General features: G+C 40.5%; 1 long non-coding RNA gene across 1 annotated transcript; it reads right to left on the reverse strand.

Annotated features, from left to right (window-relative positions):
• Positions 1–1,573: 1,573 nt before the first annotated feature.
• LOC309711304 lies at positions 1,574–10,578 on the reverse strand. Its single transcript, XR_014277932.1, has 2 exons — positions 9,268–10,578; positions 1,574–2,497 (listed from the first exon to the last, which is right to left on the reverse strand). It is a non-coding gene; the product is annotated as an uncharacterized lncRNA (long non-coding RNA).
• Between the last annotated feature and the right edge of the window lie 3,670 nt (positions 10,579–14,248).

The raw sequence follows: 14,248 nt of genomic DNA on the forward strand, positions 1-14,248 counted from the left end.
TTCCGCTGTGTGACATGTACATTTTAGGACATTGTCAGGTCTCAAGAAAAAATTTGTCAGGTATCAGTTATCAGGAAAAAACACTGGACATTGGAATGCCCAGTGCAGTAGCAAATCGCTCGTGCTTCACTGCACAAGCTGGACCCACAGAGTCTGCTAAGGTTTGTCACTGCCACATTACATATGATATTTATATAAACCCATTTAGAGTGAGGTCCATGTAAATTTACCATTCTCTATTTGTTTATCTTCTGACAGCGTAAGATTACAAGTGTGCTCCAACGCTTTCTTTGCCTGTTAGACGTGGGAATGCTGCAGACCATCAGGGAGTGTACGGTCCATCAAGCCCACAGAACAGAGCCGGACTGGAATTTGTCAGTTCATGAACTGATGGCATTCATTTCAATCCTGTTTGTGAGAGCAATCATGTGTCCTGTTGGTGCCATTGTGGATTGCTGGTCAGAAAGATTTCTGGTGCCAGTAATCAAAGAGACAATGCCCCGAGATAGATTCATTTCAATTATGCAACACCTTCGATTTGATGACAAGGACACGCAGGCAGAACAGGTGAAAACAGATAAATTTGCAGTGATCTCCGACATCTGGACACGCTTCAACAAGAACTGTGCTAAGAGTTTCACTCCAGGAGAACACATGACCATAGATGAACAGCTGTTCCCTACCAAGGTTCGTTGTCCATTCACACAGTATATCGCAACCAAGCCAGACAAATTTGGGATCAAGTTCTGGATGGCCACGGACTTGGACACCAAATATGTCTGCAGTGCATCTCCTTACTTGGGAAAAGACCCCAGTCGTCAGAAGGGAGAGAGGCTGGCAGAGAACGTGGTCATGAAACTGATGGAGCCGTTTTTGGATGATGGGAGAAACGTCACAACAGACAATTTCTTTACTTCACTGTCACTGTCGCACAGACTGCTGCAGCGCAAAACGCCGTTACGGGGCACGGTGAATAAAGTCTGGCGTGAACTTCCTCAACTTGCGCGGATGTATTCCGTAAGAGCAGCAACGGTTTTCTACAATATGCTGGACCTGGCGGCGGTGAATGCCTACATTTTGTACAAGGCATGTACAGGGTGGACAGGCAAAATAAGATTGTTTCTGAGTCTTCTAGCTCAGGAACTTCATTGCCGATTCATGTAGCACAAGGAAATATTAGCACAGACGCAGGCTGCTGAAGCTGCTGCAGCTGCACACACAAGAAAAGAAGCAGGCAACATGAGGTCAAGTTATGGCAATTTTATTTGTGTATTTCAGTACATGTATTTAGATTAGAGTTTTTAAAAAACAAACAAACATCCCAAGAAGAAGGATGGGGTGAAAGAAAGGTGGAGAGAGGGGGAAGAAACTATTGATGTCCTCAAACTTGATGCTGCTGGGTCAGTTCTTTCTCAGCAGTCTGCTCCAGAATCCCCTCCTGTCCTCGGCTTGCTTTTCTTTTGCCTTCAGTTCTTTTAAGGTTTTGTTGAGCTGCTCCTCGGCATCTTTAAATTTTTCTTTCAGCTGCTGTTTGGCCAGTTTCACTTTGTGTTTGAGGAGCTCTTTAGCTTCCTTTTTGTGCTTTCGTATTTCTTTAAGTGTGTCTTAATAGGTAGATAGGCTTGTTAGAGCCTGCCAGGACCCTATCACTTCAGATAAAACCCTGATAACTCATAACCTACATGGTCATTTCAAGTGTGGGGCATGCATTAATTGTCAATATACCAAAAATGTTAAATCATTCAAAGACCCTATAGGTGACAAAACCATTGCCATAAAGGGCTTTATTACATGCAGAACTAAAAATGTAATCTACATGATACAGTGCCCATGCAATAAAATATATATAGGAGAAACATCTCGCCCTCTTAAAGATCGAATTAATGAACACAGAAGTTCAATCAAGAGGAATGATTTAACCAGCCCTGTTGCAAGACACTTCAATGATAAATGAGTTTCTCTAACACAATTAAATAAAACCCGATGAAGGTCAAAGGTCACAGTTTTCACAGTTTTTTGCAGATAGTGTGTTATTTACCATAAAGTGATTCAGAGTTATTTATACCAGAGTAACCAGAGAGGATCATATATTTTTAAATATATAACTTTCTACAGGACTGAATATAATATCTTTATGTAAAAGTCCGGAGCCTCTGGGGAGTATCCGAGTATTTATAACATTACACAAACCAAAGGTCTCCATCACAGTGTTGATGAAATGCTGGGTTTATCCATCTCCTGGGGCGGGCCTACGGAGGAGCTCTGAAGATTTCCCTGTGAGGGAGCTGCTGGTAGCTGTCCTGCTTGATCAATGCCATGAGCTTCAGTGTTCCTGGTGTTTCTTAAATGAAGCCTCTTTCAGTGGGTCAACAGAACTTCTGGCACAGGACAGCTGTGATGAAAGAAAGGGAAGAAGTTTCTCCAAACCTCTGGACCCAGGAAACCCAGCTTGGTCCTGATGGTCTCCCTCACTAGTTTCTCTCCAGGGTGAATGTAGCTGTTATACATGATATGGATTATTATTAAATGAAAAGAACAAATTAGACTACACTACTGAAACCTTCTGCTGCTGTTTTTAAAGTTTCCATGTTACCAGGCTGTAGAGATTTAAACAGTTTTAGATCCATTACACTCACAGTCTTAAATGTTAAAATCTCAAAGGACAGCATTATATTTTTGATATTAACAGTAACTCTGGGCTTCTGTGGAGTGTGTAGCCGATCTCATCGCTGTCTAAAAATGGATAAAAAAAAACAAAAGAAGTGCCGAATCCTTCAATAACACAGACTATTAGAGTAGCAGCTGTCTGTGTGAAGCACTTGCTGCAGGGTTGCGCCATGAATGTATTCAGCTGCCAACAAAAAGCAGGACTCAGTGCGGGCAACTGCCATGAGTCTGACGATGTTGGGGTGAGACAGTCTCCTAATAAAACAGAAACATCTCCGAATAAAAAACAAAAAAAATCACATTTCACCACTGTCGCTAGCTAGAATGAATTAGCCAGACAAAAATAGTACTGATTTGGTTTCGTACAAAACTAGGTTTCCTTCTCTGATATTTAACTTTCACAACATAACCGCAACTTAATATAACACAACTGTGGCAGCCCATGAATTTGGACACGTCATATTGACGTGTCCAAATTCATGGGCTGCATCCTCCTGAGGACCTGGCCTTCGCGGTCTACGTGGGCCAGGTCCTCAGAAGGTCGGGTAGGCCGGAAGTAAACGGCCGTGAAATTGGACGGTCTAGCCTTCTGATTAGCGTCGCCGCTGTCTCAGTGGAGTTTAATAAACTCGTCCGTCTGCTCCTTGCTATCTAAAATATAACAGGACACTGGCGTAAATTCTCGACTGTCTCATACTTCTGTTTAATCAGTTTTCTGTTTGACGTTTAGTCAGCTGTGTAAAAACAAAGGAGGAACCCACCCGGGGGATTAATAAAGTTTTATTTTATCTAATCTAATAACTTTAATCTCAGCCAAACCGATTTACTCACGAACAAACAAAACACTGAAAAAAGCCCAACAATAACATTTTTAGGTTGTCTAAGTGACTTATATATTACGTTTAACCCGAGCAGCGAAACTCCGCGGTGATCTGAACATGACGTGCCGGGAGTTGTGCCGTTCTCGGCCGCATCAGTAACCCTCGAGCTCCCGGCTAGCTATCGAGCTGGTGGGTAGCAGACGTCTCCGAAAACGTCGAAGCACTTTTGCAAATATGCGATATCTTGATAAACCGAGCAGACATTTGATGTTTACACAGCTACTTTCTTGCCTGAAAATATGTTAAAGGTTTATTTTGTGACCCAGAAAGATTAGTATGAGTAATTTTAAAACTTAGTTGCGGCCGCCATTGTTGGAAACTGGAGTTTGGCTGGGCCGCGCTATGAATTCTGGGATATGGTGGGCCACGAAGGACACACCCGACCCATCCTTCAAATTCGGGGAAAAGGAGGCCGCATTTGTCGGCTGCATTCGGAGGAGTCTACGAATTTGGACAGCCTTCAGCGCGTCACTGTGACGTAATCGGTCTACAAATGCGGCCTCAGGAGGATGCAGCCCATGAATTTGGACACAACCAAAGTTAAACTTACCTTGGCTGTATCCCAATTCAGCGTCTGCAGCCTTAAAGGCCGCATATTAAGGCCAATTACGTCACAGCGACACGACGAAGGCTGTCCCAATTCAAAGGCTGCTCAAAATGCGGTCCTCAAATGCGTCCTTCATTTCATTGAATTTTAAGGATGTGGCGCTGCAGACTTCGTGGCCCAACATATCCCAGAATGCATAGCGCGGCGGTGGGTGTGGATAATTTTGCCGGAAAAAAAAACGACGGAAGAGGGGCGGCCGAAGAGTAAACTTTTAAAAGTAAGTACTGAATATTATGTCACTTATTTATGTGCAAATGTTTAATAATGAGGAACATTAAAACATTACTGTTGGCCACATGTCGGCAAAGTTATGTGACATTAGTGACGTTTGTACTAACTTGGTTTTAAAGCCTTTACTTTAAAATATACATCGTTCAATAGTTGACCTTAATCTTACAGAGAATGTGATGATTTTATGGATATTTAAATTAAGCACTGAGACAAATTTAGTAATGCCAACATAATAAAAGAACAATATTTGTCTCTCATATATATAACACAGTTATATATACTGTGTCAAAGAAACCTGTCTTTGAGTGAAGATTTAAGGTGACAGGAAATATAAATAATATAAATAAATGCAGCTTGAATCTTTACTGAAGCTCAGTATTTGAAATAGAGTTCATTCACTGCTGTAACAGCTAATAATGATTGAAATTATAACTTTAATATTGGCCATATTATATTTACATTACCAAAGTGAGATGACTTTAGTCTCATGAACAACATTGGCTAATTGTTATTTACTAGATAATCTTAAATGACTGTTCAGTACAGAAGTGAAGCCCAATAATCATGATTTCACAGTCAGCCTCAGATACTTATCAAATCAAAGCTCATGTACAAACAAACAAACAAATGAACAAAAGATTTTCTCCTTCATTTCTGTCAAACAAAGCTGTATGAAACGTTTCCAGCCGTTAGTGTCATGGTTGCTAGGCAACCTGGGTAGCGCGACAGAGGCTAGACTGTCCCATTTCACAAGCCTCTCACTTCCGGCCTTTAAGTACGCGGCCCTTGTGGACCGTTAAGGCTGCGCACTTTAAGGCTGCAGACCCTGAATTGGGATACAGCCCCTGTGTCGTTAGGAGCCTGAACCGCAGTAAAACTCCAGTGAGGTCAATGACCTTACGCTCTCCCACTGTCACACATTGATGACGTATTTGGAAATCAATTCGGGTGGAACCAGTGTTGCCAACTCCTCAGTAAGGAAAATCGCTATTGGTTGTCCTAAAAGTCGCTAGAAGTCGCTAAATGACGGTACAGGTCACATAAAACCAGGACAAACAGATTCAGGGATAGCTTCTTTCCCAGAGCTATCACCGTAGTAAATAAGCACAAAAACAATTGAACCTATTCCATACCGTCACTGTCATTATATTATGCTGCTATTCATACTGTCATTATATTAATGCTGCTATCCTGTATATATTGTACATACTATTGTTTGAGTACTTACGATTGTTTTTTTTTGTACTTTTTATATTTTACATTTATATTTATTATTGAAACTTGCACCAAGGGAGTGGCACTCCAATTTCGTTGTACTCTGTACAATGACAATAAAGGCTATTCTATTCTATTCTATTCTATCTGGGCTTGGACTGGCAAAAGTGACCCGAAACAGGCACTCTGGTGGAGTTATTGTGTGTGTGTGTGTGTGTGTGTGTGTGTGTGTGTGTGTGTGTGTGTGTGTGTGTGTGTGTGTGGTTTTAAACTTTGTGGTCCACAAAACAACATAACAGTAAAAGAAGAACTGACTGCGTTACAGTCAGTGCGGGAGCCCTGCCCTGATAGCAGCTGGGGGAGGACTATCCTCCGCCTGTGAACGCTTTAGCACGGGCGAGGTGCCCACCGCAGCACCCGCTGCTTATTGAGAGTAAGAGCGATACGCGCTTTCACGTCAAAAAGTCGTCATGAATAAGTCTCTAAAAACGCCAGATTTGTCGCTAGTCGCGTTTAAGAAAAAAAGTCGCTAAGGTGGTCTGAAAACTCGCTAAATATAGCGACAAAGTTGCTAAGTTGGCAACACTGGGTGGGACATGACAACACCACCACCTGCAGGAAGATTTTCTCTCTGGTACCTTGTGTTCTGATACCTGACAACTTTTTTCTTGAGAACTGAGACCTGACAATTTTTTGTCTGATACCTGACAACTTTTTTTCTTGAGAACTGAAACCTGACAATTTTTTGTCTAATACCTGACAACTTTTTTCTTGAGAACCGAGACCTGACATTTTTTTGTCTGAAACCTGACAACTTTTTTCTTGAGAACTGAGACCTGACATTTTTTGTCTGATACCTGACAACTTTTTTCCTGACAACTGATACCTGACAACTTTTTAGGACCTGACGATGTCCTAAAATGTACACGGTACTCCTGCTATGTGACCTCAATAAAAAAAATTTGTGGTCATATTTTATAAAACTCAGTGAATCAGATGGATTACAGATGGAATTATATTTATGTTGAAAGTCAAAGACGGGGGGAAAAAAACATAATTATTAACTAAGTGCATGGTTAAATGTCGTTGTTCAAACAATGACAACTAATATAGTGGGTACATCACTGTGAACAAATAACTTCTGTACATATAGTTTAGCATTACTGGCGCCTGTTTTGTTTTGTTTGTTTGTATTTTAAATAACAATGCCTTTAAGCTGTTTACAGGTTTGGACACATAAATTCTATTGCATCTCAGTCTTAGAATTATCCCGTCTCTGTTCATTATGTTAGCATCATAAACCCAAGCATACTGTTATTTAGCTGGATAAGTTTCTCCCCTGTTCTTTCTGTCAAGAATTGTTTTTAAATTCCCAAAGTCAAGAGTGCTGCTGCCACTTAAAAGCCAAAAAAATGCCATGGGTCCCATACATCTTAAATATTTACTCGAATCACAATACAAGAAAAAGAATTATTTCCTTGAAATTCCTATTCAAAAATCATAAACAGCAAAGGCTGTTGTCTTTAAATTGCTAACGCCATATAAACCCAGTCATATGCAAAGGATTAAGGCCAATTTGTGACCCACCCTCCACTGGATCACAAAATTCAATGCAAGAGCAGTAAATTTAGGTCAGAATAAGGAGTAATATCATAAACCTCATATTTCCAATTTGAATTCTCTTTTTATATATTTTTTTAATAAATATCTAACTGCCCACCAGGGGGCCCAGGCCCTCACTTTGGGAACCAGTGTATAAAAATTATTTCATACAAATGTTATTTTCTTAGAAAGTTTAAAAAGGAAGTCCAGGCAACATTTAAGAAGCACCATGAACCGACTTAATGGTATCGTCCTTAATGTTGGTTTAAATCAAATTTTGAAACTAGTTTTCAACTATGACTAGCCGCTGAGAAAAGACCGCCAGCCAATGGTTATGCAATGTTGAAATATGTGCTGGGTTTGTGTGGTCATGTAAGGATGCTCAATATTGGTGTTGTGATATCTGAAAGTACATACTGTTTCTACCAACTTCTCACACATATATAAATAACAACAGAAACTGAAAATATTTGACTTTTCATAACTTTACATGAAGCTTTGAATGAGGAAATGACTCCAGCAGCAAAGTAGTAAATAGAAAATGCCATTGACTCAGGCAGACTTGTTACTCCTACTAAAGTCAAGTCTATGCTCCCTGCTTCAGAGTCATCAGTGATTCTGTTGCATTTGCTGTTTCTAGTTTGTCATGACAGACTTGCTGTGAAATGAATAAATTCAGCACTAATAGAATTGTGATTTATGGTGTTGTCTGCTCTGATATAGCAGTACTTTGACTTCCATCCGCACACATTTACTAATCAGAGCTGATGTCATTGCAGCTGGGTGAACCCTGCCTCGTTAATTATTGAAACACTCACATTGCATTAGCAATTAGATAACTGCCCCAAGCATTATCTTTGAACATAGTGTGGAGATAGCATTATGGATTTGCATTGCACTCGGGCCGCAACCTCCCTTCGTTTAAACACCACTGAAAGCATAGCTTCGAATCTTAAAATATTCATCATATTTAGAAACTAAGTGCTATGTAAAACTGCCTCTGGATCTGCTTCATCCAGATTGGGTGTTGTGTCACCTGTCAGCTTTTTTTGACAAACATAAAAATATATTTCCTGTTTCATGCACTCCTTGCAAAAAATGAATCAGTTTTCAAACTACATCCTACATCCATTTTATTAACCACTTATACAGTGTGGGGCTGCAGAAGCCTATTCCATCTATTAGGGCAAGAGATACAGTACACCCAGTGTACAGATCACCAGTCCATCACAGGACTAAAAGAGACAGGCAACCATTCATGTTCACACCTAAAGCCAATTCAGAATCACCAATTAACCTAACATTTATGGCTTTAGAATGTGAAAGGAAAACTCCACATGGAAAGGCTCTAGGTTGCAGATTCATACCCATAACCCTAACCCAAGCACCTGCGCTAACCACTCTACGGCTTTTATAATCTACAGTTTCCGTAGTTTCACTGATTTCCAAGTCTCCATATGGATGTGATACTACTGTTTATGGTTTTAAAAATATACCAAGTCCAAATTAAGTATTTCACTTGTACAGATTTAAACGCTACAGAAACAATCAACGTTATATTTTAGATGTGATGATCCATAAGCAGTCACAACAAGGGTGTCCAACTGGTGGGAATCACCCAATGTATTGCAAGAAGTAAGATAAGGCAAAATAAGAAAAGATAAGATGTCCTTTATTTATCGCAGAGTTGAAAATTTCCTTAAAATGTAGGTAATATGTAACAGAATTGTAAAGTAGCAAGGTGTATTAGCATTTTCCAGTGTGTGGTTTCCATATGTGCTATAAATAATGCTTGGAAATACTTGAGCTAACACGCTAGGCAGTATAATGACAAGTTGTTGCAAGGGCAAGTCACAGCCAACTATGATCAGTGGCCTGCTCTAATTGATCATAGTTAGCTAGCTAAGTTAGCTGGCTAATTCGCTAGTTAGCCAGCTAAGTTAATACAGCACTTAGCTAGCTAGGTTGGTACTGCAGAAGTCAAAATCCTAAACTTACTGTTACTCAAACAAAAAGAATGACTGTTATTTTGTTTTCTCAACATTTAAACTGCATTTCTCTTACCTCCAAGTGTTGCCTTAATACAGATGGACAATTTAAAGCAGCATTGCACAATGATTCACAAAAGCTACAAAGCTTTCCAAATTAGAATACTGTGAGTATGGAAGAGGATTGGGGCCACAAACTGGGAACCTCTTCTTTTCAAAATCCTGACATTAAAGTCAGAATTTTGAGAGTAAACTTTTGAAGAAGATTTTGTTGATGAGCTAAATGTAATTTTCAAATATATATTAATAATTGGCAATGCCAGGGGTTTGCAACCGAAAGAAATGTGCTTATGTGAGAGGTAGTAACATCATGTCTTCAGAATGTTTTTAGAAAAATTAGCACAAAAGAAGTTCTACGGGTTTACACAAGGTGAAAACATTTTTCACACCTTTTTGCAAAAATTGCCCCTGTTAAAGCTCATCTCCACCACAACCCATGGTGCTCCAGCAATAGCAGTGTTGGGTAAGTTACTTTAAAATAGTAACTTAGTTACATTACTAGTTACTTCTCTCAAAAGTAACTCAGTTACTTCAAGTTACTCGTTACTTTCAAAGTAACTAGTTACTAGGGAAAGTAACTTTGGTTTTACTCAGAATTCTCTTGTTAATGTGTTTCTTCCATAACTTTGCCGGTCTTCTAGCTTGCTTACTTGCCACAAGTGCACTGTGCCACCTACCAATAGAAAGGAAAAGATAATGTGCATATTTCCACGAGAGAAATCCCACGCCTGGACCGTTGTTGACCGCCGCCATGATTCTAGCCTACGTCACAGCGTCATGCGCGCCTTTTACATCCAACACAAAAACTGCAGTCGTGGTGCTTTCGATTGTACTCAGAACTCGGAAATTCTGCCTTCTGAATAGGAAGATGTAGGCAACACCAGACTGCAGATGAGCTGCATACAGGGCTGGACTGGGACAGAAAAATCATCCCGGGCATTTTGACTAGAGACTGGCCGCCATTATAGCAAAAATCATAAAGCCTTTGAATGAAAACAAACACTGCTGTGACAGTGATGTTCACTGTTTTGATGGTATATATGTATCAATCTATCAATCGTTTGTTGTAAGATTCAGATAATTATTTTTTAAAAGCGAGACATTTTGAATGAGAATAAGAAAGAAAAGTATTTCTGTGTGCCCCCCTTTCCCTGTTAATGCCCTACATGCCCCCCTGGCCACACTTTGCTAGATCTGCCCCTGCACAGTTACCAGCTGTCAGCTGCTTAGAAAAGGATCCTGGGGTTATTTGTCTCTCAGAAACAGTTCATAACTTCCCTTCAACTCATTCATGTCACCTAAAAGGTAAACCTGTTTCTCCATCACCTGTTCAGATCCAGTAAGGACATCTCCTGGTTTCATCTTCATGTTTCCCTCTCACCAGATAACCAAACGATATCATGACCTGCAGCTTTTTTGCAGCTGTGGCTCCAGCAAACATCAGCTGATACTAGAAATTAATATTAAATAAATTCTAACAACAGCTGATCAAGCTTAAATGTGCTGCTGTTGTTTAGCGCGACATCCGCTGGTTTCCTCTTTCTGCGCAAAGTGGGCGATAAACAAACAAGAGAGCCGATCAGCTGATCATTGATCAGTTTCATGATTGAAGTAGAAACGGGAGAGGGAGGGGAGAGGATGAAAGGAGAAGAGGCAGCTGTGCAGCAAAGACACAGAATAACTCCAGCTTTGTGCCTTTTTCATTGTAGCTGAATTACGGGACAAACTGTTCCTTTTCACCTCAATAAGAAACGCGTAATATTTTCTCTGAATACCAGACGGGACGGTTGGCAACTCTAATAACTTATGAACAAAATAAAGTTTAACATCGTTAACATCATAGCACCACCCAGCTGTATAGAAACTCCGTCATGCTAGCTAGCACGCAGTACGGAAAAAGTCAGAATAACGAAAATAAACTCCACCTAAACTTGGTTCATATCTGACCCAGAGAGACTGCAGGTCATAACTTCTTACCTGAAGTTCAGTTCACACTTGGACCGGCGGCCGCCTCGGATCTCTTTTCCTTCTGCGTCCCTTTTCCTTCATCCACCTGCTGGCCTCCTCCACTTGCTAATGTTACTGAATCTGTGGAAGCTCCGCGATAGCCACCACACGAAGTAACGAGTAACGACCCTATCTAAATCCCAGTAACGAGTAACGCGTTCCTGATTTTGGCATAATAACTAGTTACCGTGCTCGTTACCACAATAATAACGTAGTTACTGTCAGTTACTCACATGACTGCAGCACTGTGCGTAGCCTAAAAGTCCCAACACTGAGCAATAGTAAATCATGCAAGTGTAATCTCTTGGATTATCCTGAATTATCACTGTTTAAGTTAGCAGCGAGTATGTTTTACTGCTTTCAAGCCAGTGGTTGACAAAGAGCACACAGTCCTGCAGCTGGCTGCAGATGTTTTATGACTTAGTCGAGTTTATGAGGAGTTGCCTGAACTGAAAGATTTTCTCAAAACGTGCAGTATGTGCACAGCTACCAGTGGGTTTTGGATTTAGTGTTCCCGACAGATCTCAGTGACCTGCTCCATGACTCTAATTTAGAGCTGCAGGGTCGGGATAAATAATGTAATCCACATAATCAGTTCAGTGAACAGTGAACACATTTAACAGCAAGCTACAACAACTGTCACGTAGGCTGCAGCACTGTGACCTGCGTAACTTTACTCACATGACTGCAGCACTGTGCATAGCCTAAAAGTACACAGCGTGAGGATCAAATTCAGAACATCTTGTCAGTATCTGAGAAGTGCTTCACTGAGCCTTGTGTTGCCTATCTGTGTTTTCAATTTGGTGAAAGTATCGATGTGGATTGCACCGCTTCAGTAGTTTTAATGTTCCACCTGGATAGCTCTGCTGCTGAGAATGAGATTCTTACTCTTCAAAGTGACATTAAGCTCAAATCCAGGGCAACACTTTGGCTGGATTTGAGAGCTGTGGAATCTACTGCTGGAACAGAAGTAACTTAACCAAGATTGCACTGAACTTGGCAGCCCTTTACAGATGAACCTATTTATGTGTCTGCTTTCTCTCACAGAAATCTGTAAAAGCACAGTTACCGATGACTGCTTTGTGACCTGCCTAAAGCTTGCTACTGCTCAAACTGCCTAGATTACAAGAAACTGGCTTTCACCCCCCAAGTCCCAGCAGTAATATAGAGAAATACATTTATGACCACTTTTCAAATAAGTAAAGTGTCCTTTATAATAACTGGATTGCCTTTGTGTTTGCCAGGTGGTTATTAATTGCACAAGGGAAAATAAAGGTAACTGCTGTCCATACTAGATGTTCCATGACTCTTCGGTCACAATAGTTTATGGACAGCTGGAGGAAAATGCACAATTCTGTGTTTAGAGGAATAACAGCAGAGCAGACCAGCATCAAAACCCTGTCTACATGCAAAGCACGATGGAAGGAGAAATAAAGTTTGAGGCTGCTTTGAATTATAAAGAAAGAATTTCAAATTGTATCAGATTTTGAATAGGAGCAGCAGTCCATGACCTGAAGATTGTGCACGGTTGCCTGATGCAACAAGACAGTTTTGGCGTTGCAATCATCATATCCAAAATCTGAATGTAACCAATTGTACGATTTGTGCAGGACTTTATTCTGTGCACTTAAAACACATCCGCAGCTACAGCCAATTTAGAAGCATCAGTAACGTAATATCTATAATGAGTTTTCCATAACTGCTGTAGCCACCCACACTTTAACAAATTGTGCCTATCTCTTCAAGTTGAAGGACCTACAGTCACCTCGGTTGTCAGTTTAACTGATTGGGATCCAGATAGACTAAATGCCTTCATATCTGCCAGACACCACATATTACTCTGACAAGAGTCGCTCAGTCAGTATAATGTCCTTGATTATTGATTAACAATCTTGAGTATTTACAGTGCGCACACTTGTGCTGTGCAACCACATGGTGAGCTCAGCATGTGACAAGATGGTCCTATTTCATTTGAGACATCCTGTTAATGTGGAAGCTGCGGTTGTTTACAGCCTGGCTAATTAAGCTGTTTCTCACTGCGGTCAGATCTCGATACAGTTGTGCACACTGATAATTCCCAGTGTGACCATGTGTCCAGCCCAAAAGAAAGCAGTATGTTTGTGTCATGTAACACACAGGGTACTGTGTGTACCTTTGGAGGGGTTAATTGGAAATAATGAGGCCAAGTCTAACATTCCCGGATTGTTTTAATTGTAACTGCCATCCGTCTAAGCTTAAGCCAATTAACTTAGAGGTTACTCAGCCTCATACTGGGAAGCACATTTTCTGAATTATCACTGCTGGCCAGTACATGACTCTTCACCAGTCCACGTTCCAGATTCTAGGCAGTTTAAATGATGGCGCTCATCCAGATGATTAAGATAACTCAGTGACTCTAAGCTACTCTGTGGATGTACGCTGCGATTACATCTTATCTGAAAAAGCTGGAGAATGGACTGTTCTACATTTGCCATGAAATGTGATTAGAGGTTCAAAGTGTTTGAGAATACGAGGCAGTTTATTTAGAGTGACAGAAAAATAAAAACTAGTACCAGTGAAAAATACCCACCCTCCCGCTACAAAAAAAAAGAAAAAACTGTGGTTGTATTCATAAAAAAAGAGGCTTAATGTTAAAATAAATTATGTGTGTAGACTGAAATAAGTATGAAATGTGATCATGACAAACGTAATACTTTCCGAGAGGGTAAACCGATGGACTTTGGTGCCTAATTACTTCCCTGAGATCTCTTTCTTAGAGCTTCTCATCAATGCTTCAGATATATCTGTGAATATTTAACAGAGTGCTGTGCAATGCCGGAGCCTCTGCTCCCTCTATCAGGGGTTTATAAGATAAGCCGTCTGAACCCATTGCCTTATCGCTAAACCTCATTCTTTATGGCTCTGTAACTAGTATGGCTACATTACAGTCAGAGCATCTGACCTAAAAGAGGAAGAATTCCCCTTCTAAAATAATCAGAGATATAAAAGAA

Source organism: Aulonocara stuartgranti (assembly GCF_965226115.1).
Source record: "Aulonocara stuartgranti genome assembly, chromosome: 7".
NCBI lineage: Eukaryota > Metazoa > Chordata > Actinopteri > Cichliformes > Cichlidae > Aulonocara > Aulonocara stuartgranti.